At 46.1% G+C, this 8,573-nt stretch overlaps 1 protein-coding gene and 1 pseudogene across 1 annotated transcript in view; one reads left to right on the forward strand and one right to left on the reverse strand.

Moving 5' to 3' along the window:
* LOC101663460 (zinc finger protein 709) overlaps positions 1–8,573 on the forward strand; it is a 61,213-nt gene that overhangs the window by 44,142 nt on the left and 8,498 nt on the right. The gene's annotated exons all lie outside the window — the stretch shown is intronic.
* On the reverse strand, positions 5,253–5,841 carry LOC115873091 (annotated as a pseudogene).

An 8,573-nucleotide genomic window follows, 5' to 3' on the forward strand; every position in this document is an offset into this window, starting at 1 on the left:
TGGATTGTAAGAGTTGTATGAGCCCCTAATAAAATGATTAAAAAGATATTGATGGGTGCTGACGAAGTATAGTCTGAGGGTTTAAGTGGTAGAGAATATTTTCAGTCCCCGTGTCTATAGAGAAAGAAGTGAGTTCACCTGAGGTTATGTCTGTGACCCTGAGCTCAAGGTAGGTGTGTTCTGAGGGGCCCGGACTCTGCGCACCTTCAGTTCTCCATTGCCTAGCCAAGCAGCCCTGACAACATAGCGTCTTGAGCAGGGTGCTCCGGAGATCTAGTGGATAAACTGTAGCACCTGCTCTCCGTCGGATGGGGCAGTCTATTTTCCAGTGACCTTGTTCGCTCTATGGGAATGGCCTAGGATTGGGGCACCTTTTCCCCAGTGTCCCATTTTGGAACAGGTCCAGGTGGGTCACCCACCAGTGGTCCAGTGTTAACTGGTTTAGACAAACCCATCCTGCCCTGAAGAGCACTTGCTAGCATTTGGCATTTAGCCTGGTTTCTTTGCAGCTCATTTAATTTTGCTTGCATCCCCCTGTTGTAGAACACTTTGAAAAGGTCTTCCTGTGGAGTCAGAGGGCCTTGCTCTAATCCTTTCCGTTTTCTCAACGTCTGGAGCTGACTGGGAAATGAAAAATGAATGTAGAGCCTTCTGGTGTCAAAGGGCCCATCCTGGTGTATTTATGGAAAACCTCTGACAAACGTGATAGGAGTTGGGCAGGATTTTCATTCTGATTTTGGATGATTTCGCTAATTTTGGCATCATTGACTGCCTTATCGCGGTTTTCTGCAGGCGCTCCATGTGGGAAATAGCCGTCTCATCTCGGAGAGTGCGCCCTTCAGACCGATTTGATCATTCCAATTAGGGTCCTGCCGGGGACTGCATCGAAGCCCACTGGCTAATCTCTATTTTGGATATGAACTTGATCACGCTTAGGTTAAGCAGCGATCCAGACATTCTTGTCTTTGGGAGATAAAGTAGTTATTAACCAGGCCAGGTGAGAATATAAACCTGAGTGAGGTATTTGAATTTTTTCATATACCTGTAAGTGTCTGCGTCAGAAGAAAAACTTCCCAGATGCTCAGCCAAATCTGCTCTAGCCATTTCACGGAGAGGATAAAGGGGAGCAGGGTCGGAAAGCGGAATTAAGGGGTTAATGGAAGAGGCTGCAGAGCCCTGAGCTGCAGAACGTGAACTGGCAGGGGGCGGGACACGGCACGCACGGAGGAGGTGTCAAGTAGCTTGGAGGACAGCGCTGATTGGAGGGGAATCCATGACGTATAAGGAGGAGGAGCCACTGATGGTATAGACAAGATATTGAATATTCCGCGGTGGGGGGAGAATTGGTGATGAAAGAAAAGTGGGAGGAGTTGCGGACAAAACCTGGAGGGATTCCTTAGGAGGAGGGGTGAAAACCACGCAGGAGGAATTTGGGCGGAGCCTACGGGCACGGAGGCTGCCTGAGGCCTGGCATGGTCTGAAGAACTGAGGAATTTTCATTCTCCAGAAGGGGAATTTCATCCTGGGCTTTGAGGAATTGAGGAGAAGTGGGGTAATCTTGACAGGCGAGGATAAGAGCCGAGTCATGGCAGGGGTGCATTTTGTTGGGGATTAGACAGACTACAACCCCACGATAGAGGGTTTGAGTGAGTATTTAAGTTCCCAAGAGGATAGCTTACTTCAAAGAGCGTCCCCTTTAAATTCATAAACCCGTATCCCATGAAGGGAGAAGTGAGGGTAGCAAAACAGTAAGGCATCCCTTTCTGATTGCCCTCCAAGCCCAAAGACAATAGAGCGCAGGGCTGCTCACACTTTTTCAGCATGCGAGCTACTTATAAAATGATCAAGTCAAAATGATCTACCAACTACAAAAATGCAAAACATATATTTATTTATTTATTCATAAATGCATTGAGAATTCTTTATATGGACAATGTATGTTTATGTGCCTTGCATAACCGCATGAGTCCATATTGCACAACAACACAATTAACAGTGTACATTTTTGTCATTACCTGAGTTTTCTCTGATAACTTGCACGAATGGAATGAGCCAGGGATGCATAGTCCAGACAGTAGTTGCTGACAGCCAACCTCAAGCACACTTCCAAATGATCATCATGGTGGACAGTTCTTGGACTTAATGATCTTTATGTGGGAAAAGGCTGACTCACATAAATAAGTAGAGCCAAGTAATGCAGTCAAGGAGGTAGCACATTTTCTCATGTTTGGGTACTTTCCCTCTGCGAGTAAGTTCCAGAACTGTTCCTGCGCTCTGGACTTCAGCTGAATGTCGGCTTGTAGTGTCAAAATCTCCCATTCCGTATGAAAGTGATACATTTTTGTCTTCTTACTTGGTTCAGCTGCCCCACACATTTTAATACCCTTTCTTATATTTAAGAGAAAAAAAACAAGGCCTAAAAATTGGTGATAATTTAGCTTGTCAGTTTTGCTGCACTTAGCGAAGTTATTTGCACTTGCGTTTGACACCTAAGCTTGCATCTGATTGGCTGCGCTGTGTATCAATTAAGTGACGGGATTGATGATGGGCTTACGCAATTTTTCTAATGCCATGCGATCGACCCACACTACATTTGCAATAGATCTCGATCGATGTATTGAGCACCCCTGACCTAGTGCTTAGGATTTCTGAGAAGAGGGCCATTTAAGGCCGAGAAGAGCAAACAACCCGAGATAAAGAACTTACATATTCACACTCGCCCAGCTTTTTGCAGAGGTTTAATTTGTGTGCCCAGATTTTATTGGCTACCCAGCCGTTCCAGGTTGCAATCGGAGTACATCCCATGATCGAAGGCTGAGTGAGTGAACATTTGAGTTCCCAAGAGAAGCCCCTGGGGCCGAGGAGGCTGTCCGACTGCAGAAGACCTTGGAGTGGGGAGCTCAGGATTGAGGAAGGTCTCTGAGTTAGTTAATTGTGCCAGCCTGGCCAATAATCACATGTGGGGCTAATTGAAAGGTGGAGGGATATATGGGTGGTGAGCCTTGCCTTTCTAGTTCTCGGGTCTCTTGCTTTGTGATGGTTGTACCGGGTGCAGCTGCCTTAGCAGTTCCCTGATTCAGCTTGCAAGATTGACTTCCTACAAGACATCCCCAAGGGGAAGCCACATGGACCTATCCCGATGCAGCCCTGGGTGCTGGAGCAGCCGTGTGGAGACCCCTGCTAGTGCTGAGATGCTTGTTCGTTCACTGACTCAGCTTTCCTCCTGCAGTCGGCATCATTGCCTCTGGTTTGTGAGGTGGAGGACTTTGTGGACTGGTGTTGGGTTAATGGGTTAATGTTGGACTTGAGGGCTTGGGCAGCATTGGGTTGGGATGTTTTCGTGATGCACACTTTCTTTACATAAAATTCTCTTACACATTGAGTTGCTGTGGATTTGTTTCTCTAAAGTACCTAGACTAACACAGTCTCTAACCGGTTGCAGATGTACAGGACGCTCGCTCTGATGGGTCCGGGAAGAGGCGGCCCGAGAAGCGGCTTAAGAGAGGTTAATGCCGCGACAATCCTGGCCATAAATGCCACTCTGGAGTTCAGGCACCATTTTGTTAGATCAAAATCAAAGGAAAGCAGACCCGGTTTCAACGAACAGGTTTCATTAGAGTTAATGACCTGCCTGGGAGTTTAGATTGGAATGAGAGTAAAAGGGGCAGGGCGAGGGGAGATTGGAAGACAGTGAAGAGAGAACAGCCCAAAGTAAGCAAGGCAGAGCTAGCATGAAGAGACAGAGGGATGTGCGGCCACAGGAGGAGGTGAAGAAAATCCGAGAGCGCAAGCTAAGGAATCCCGTGTTAGTGAACTTTGGAGACACCAATAAATGATTATGTCTAAAAGGAGCCTGCGCTTCCCCGGATTGGCTGTGGCACCAGCAGAGAGAGGGAAGGTTTCTGCGAGGTGTCAAGTTGTGCTAGCTGGGGGCGGAGAAGGGGTTAGAGATGCCCGCTGGGGCTGAGAACAGAAGTGTTACTGCTGAACCCGGCAGCTTGGTTGTACTTCTGTGGTGCTTAGTGGGTGGACTTTGGGGCTTGTCACCTCCCAGGCATCCCAGGATAAGTAAGTAGCACACCTCTTGGTCACCTCATGTGGGAAGACACGACCAGGAAGACAGATGGGAATCTAAAGGCTGTTAATGGTTGAACATTACCGATGAGTCAGCCTCTTTGATTACACCTCACCCGCTGTTGTTTGATGGGTGACTGGCAGGGGCTAGGTCTCATTTAACTGCATGTGTATTTATCAGAGCATGAATCTTAAAAGCCAAGAGCTCCAGCCACATGTTGCAATGAAAATGAGCAGCCTTGAAAGAGCCTTTGAATCCAGTCATCCCAAATCCAGAACATACTGCAGAGGGGGGTGGGGGGTGGGCATGGGGAGGTCCTAGGGCACGTGTTCAAATGGTGTCGGTTATATTTTTGAGATTTGTAATTTCTCTCATTGCTGATTGATTTGGGTTGCCTTGACAGTGTTGTCAAGGCAGAAGACCTTTAAGGAAAAGACCTCCCCCACCTTGGTTGGCCCCCAAATAAACCATCCCAAAGCTGGATAAATCCCCCATGGCAAACCTCTAAATAGGAGCCGTCGGCAGCTTACGTCTAGATCGGGTGACATCCTCTGCCCAGAGTTGATGGCCAAGACTTCCGTGATCTGAGAAAAGTGAATGTAATTGGCAGGAAAATAGCAAGTTTGTGTTCAGAGAGCCTGGAGGCAGGTAGGAGTAGCTGTCCAAAATAAAATACTGGCACCCAGAGCCTGCACGGTATAGGAAGGCCAGAGGTGGGTAGGTGAGTATTGAACTGGGTGTGCAACGATTGCAGCCAACCAGATGCCTGCAGGAATATCCATTTTGAGCATTGGTTTGGAACGCTTTCTACTCACTCGCTGCCGGCCAGGTAACCAGTACAAAGTAATGATCCCCATCGTGGACCAGAGGGGGACACTTGAGGACCACAGACTGTTTTTGTCTTCCCAACAGGGCTTTCCAGTAAGCCGTGACCATCGCTGAGACGATTGGTTTCCTATGGCTGCTTTAGCAGATCTTTAGCCGCAAACGAGGTGACTTAGAACAATAGAACTTTATGAGCTCCAAGGTCCGGAGGGCAGACGTTCCAAACCAAGGTGTTGCCCAAGACACGCTCCCTGTGGAGGCTCGGGAGAGCTTTCTTGCTTGCTTGATAGGTGGATTTTATTTACACTGAAAACACCATTGGCAGTGAGGAAACATTCCAGTTTTCACTCATTCATAAAATTAATGGAAATGGCAAAGGCAGAGTTACAAAGCCACACATCCATCGCCGAACAAGAGGGGAACGAAACGTTCCAGACGCATCTTGAAGAAAGTTTCCAAGAAACACGCATGGGGCCAGACACCCGCCCCTCAGCTGTGCTCCACGCAGCCTGGTTCCTTCCTGCGTTTGCTCAGTAGGCTCTTCCTTGTATTTGCCTTTCTCTTTTCCAACTTGTCAGACTTGGCTTTGCGTTCAGGAAGTTTTTCCCCATCTTTGTGCAACTTCAGCCTGGTGCTGACCACCTTGCTCAGGGGACTGCCCACATGGACAGCGGCGCCATTGGCTTTCACGGGTCGATGTAGATGACGTACTTCTTTCTGTACACCCGGACCACCTTGCCGGTTTGCTGGCCTTTGTAGTGTCCTCGAACCACCTGGACCTCATCGTCCTTGCGGATGGGCATGGAGCGCATGTTATACTTCTGCCGCAGCTCCTGGGGGAGTGCGGACGACGTGATCTTCCTGCGCTCCTGCGAGGGAGCGTTGACATGGCGTTTGTGGTTCTTGCTGCGGTCCAAGGTCACTAACGGGTTGAACTTCATGGTGACTGTCGGCTGTCAGAAGAGCTCCCGGGAGAGCTTTCTTGGTTGCTTCTATCCCTGACAAGTGTTGACAGTTCTTGGTTTTGGCCGGCGCCACTGCAGTGTCTGTCCCCATGGTCACATTGTTTTCTCACCTTTTGGGTCTATGATCTGACCTTCCTCGTCTATTGCTTAAATAGGACAAGTATGAATTGCACTTGGGACCCACCTGAATAATCTAAGACAATCTTTCCAGTCCGTGATCCTTAGGTTCCAGGGGTGGTGGTGATGGTGGGGTGGTAGGGCCCATTAAGTCAGTCCTGCATCAGAGTGACCCTGCACACACACACTCAAACCCTGCCCGGGCCTGAGCGATTCGCACAGTTGTTGCTCTGATTGAGCCTGCTGTTGCCGCTACCGTTTCAGTCCATTACGGAACGGGCTGTCCTCCATTCAAATCCTCGTGGCTGACTCCGCTTTGAGAAAGAAGCTCCTCCCTCGTCGCATCCTCCAGCAACATCTCTGACAATGTTCTGTTTCCACTCGTTGGGCCGTCAGCATCTTACAGTGTTTCAGAGCTGTGCATAAGGATTTGTAGGGTCTGCTTCCTCCGAAGTGGGCAGCCGATGCCACCTTAGTAGTCTGTTTAGTGCGGAAGCTCCTCAGAAACCTGTTCACTTTGGGTGACCCCGCCGACATTTAAAATACCAGTGACAGCTTGTAGCTTCGCAGCCACCAAATTACAGCAAACTGGCAGCCGGTGGAAAGGGCCGTTAGCTGCACTAAAAGCCCGCCTTCGGTGCAAGTTTGTGTTGCCTGCACATCACAGGCTGCTAATGATTCAGTAACCCTGATCCTTTCATTCCTTCTATCTTCTTGGAGTATTTGCTCAATGTATAGATTGAATAAGTACAAGAGGGTTTCAAAAACTTCGTGGAAAAATACAATGTGAAGCTCTCTCCTAAAGTGAAAAGATACAACCTGGAACACAGCTTTCCTGATTTTAAACCACACAGTAGTTCCTTGTTCTATTTCAACAACTGCCTCTTGGTCTGTGTACTGGTTCTGCTTGAGCACAAGGAAATGTTTTGGAATATCCTGTTCTTTGAAAGGTTTTACATAATTTGTATGATCCACATAGTCAGTAAAACACAGGTGGGCATCTCTGCTTCCAGCCCCAAATCCAGCTTAAATTTTGGCAGCTCCAAGTGGATGTACTACTGCGATGTCTTTTCTTTTAATTATCCAGGTATTGTTGAGGAACGTCATATCTAACAAACTATTACCTAATCCAATGTTATAAGACAGTCTTTTGCATTTTCTTTTATGAGTTGTTTAACTTTAGCTTTTAATAATAAATCTTGATTTGAACTTGGCTGGTATGTTTTCTTAATGTACAATTGCTCTTTGATATAAAACTCTTACACATGTATGAGTCTCCCTGGATTTGTTTCTCTAGTCAACCCAGAATGATACAGTCTCCTATAGTCCTCTCTCTAATGAACTGTTTTGTAATCTGGTTTTTTCCATCCCTCCTATAGTGCATAATCACCCGAGTCTTATTTCCAGTGTAGATCTTAGATTCATCTTGGGCTCCCACGGTCATTCATAGCTTTCTGCAAATCAGAATCTCAAAATGGGCTCTGATACTATTTCCTCCTTCACCTTCGGGTTATGTTATTTGCAAAAGGACCATTTCATTCCTTTACATGTGGATATCCTTTTGTCACATTAGCTTTTTTATTTGTTTATCTTGTAGACTGCAATTTTAGTGTACTTGCTTATTTTTTTCCCAGTGGATCCTATATCTTTTCTATATAAAAGATTATCTGTGAACAATAGCATTTTACTTTTCTCTTTCCAATCAAGATGCTTTGTATCCTTCTTTTCTGTGTAGCTGGCAGTACTCCCTAATCTTCTGAATGACTTTGTGAATGACTGCTGTTAAAAGTTTGTATAGTTGTGTTGGTGGAATTTACCAGTGAAGCCATTGACCTGGGTTTTCCATGTAGGATTCTGTGTCACTACTAATTTTACATTTATAAGATATTTGAGTTTGTGTTTATGTTATATTTTGATTTAATTAGGTAAGATTGAGGTATTATATCCCTCTTTCTATTTCTAATTGTCCTTTATCTCCTTAGCCATCATGTTTTTTCCCCAGGCTTGTTTTTTCTCGTGTTTAATGTTTATATTTTTTTATTTCTTAATTTGGGGGTCTTGGGGGACTATATTTTAATCTTTGATACTTTATGGCATTTTCGCCATTCCATTGCTACCTAAACAACAACTCTTTCTAACTGATGTACCACTTCCATTTCTGTCATTTCTGTTGCAGCTCACAGTAACGGTATAGGATAAAGTATTGAACTGGCCCATAGTGTTTCCAAAGTGATAGTCTTACAGGAGCAGATGGCCGACATCTGCTTCCTGCCAACTGGCTGGTGGGTGTGAATTGTCCACATGTGTGTTAACTGACTACATTAATCATTATGCCACCAGGGCTCCTTGTGGCTGATATAATTTTTTTAATGTGTGTGTTTTTGTCCTATTTTGAGATTCGTACTTTTTGTGTAGACAGTTTCTTGGGGGTTGGGAGGGTTTCCCTCCTACACTTGATTGCCCCTTGTTTCATAGACGTATCCTCCCCTATTGTTCTTTTTTTTAATCATTTTATTGGGGGCTCATACATCTCTTATCACAATCCATACAAACATCAATTGTGTCAAGCACATTTGTACATTCATTGCCCT

This window comes from Echinops telfairi, unplaced genomic scaffold, assembly GCF_000313985.2.
Source record: "Echinops telfairi isolate 266 unplaced genomic scaffold, ASM31398v2 ScPeMD7_7459;HRSCAF=8497, whole genome shotgun sequence".
Classification (NCBI taxonomy): domain Eukaryota; kingdom Metazoa; phylum Chordata; class Mammalia; order Afrosoricida; family Tenrecidae; genus Echinops; species Echinops telfairi.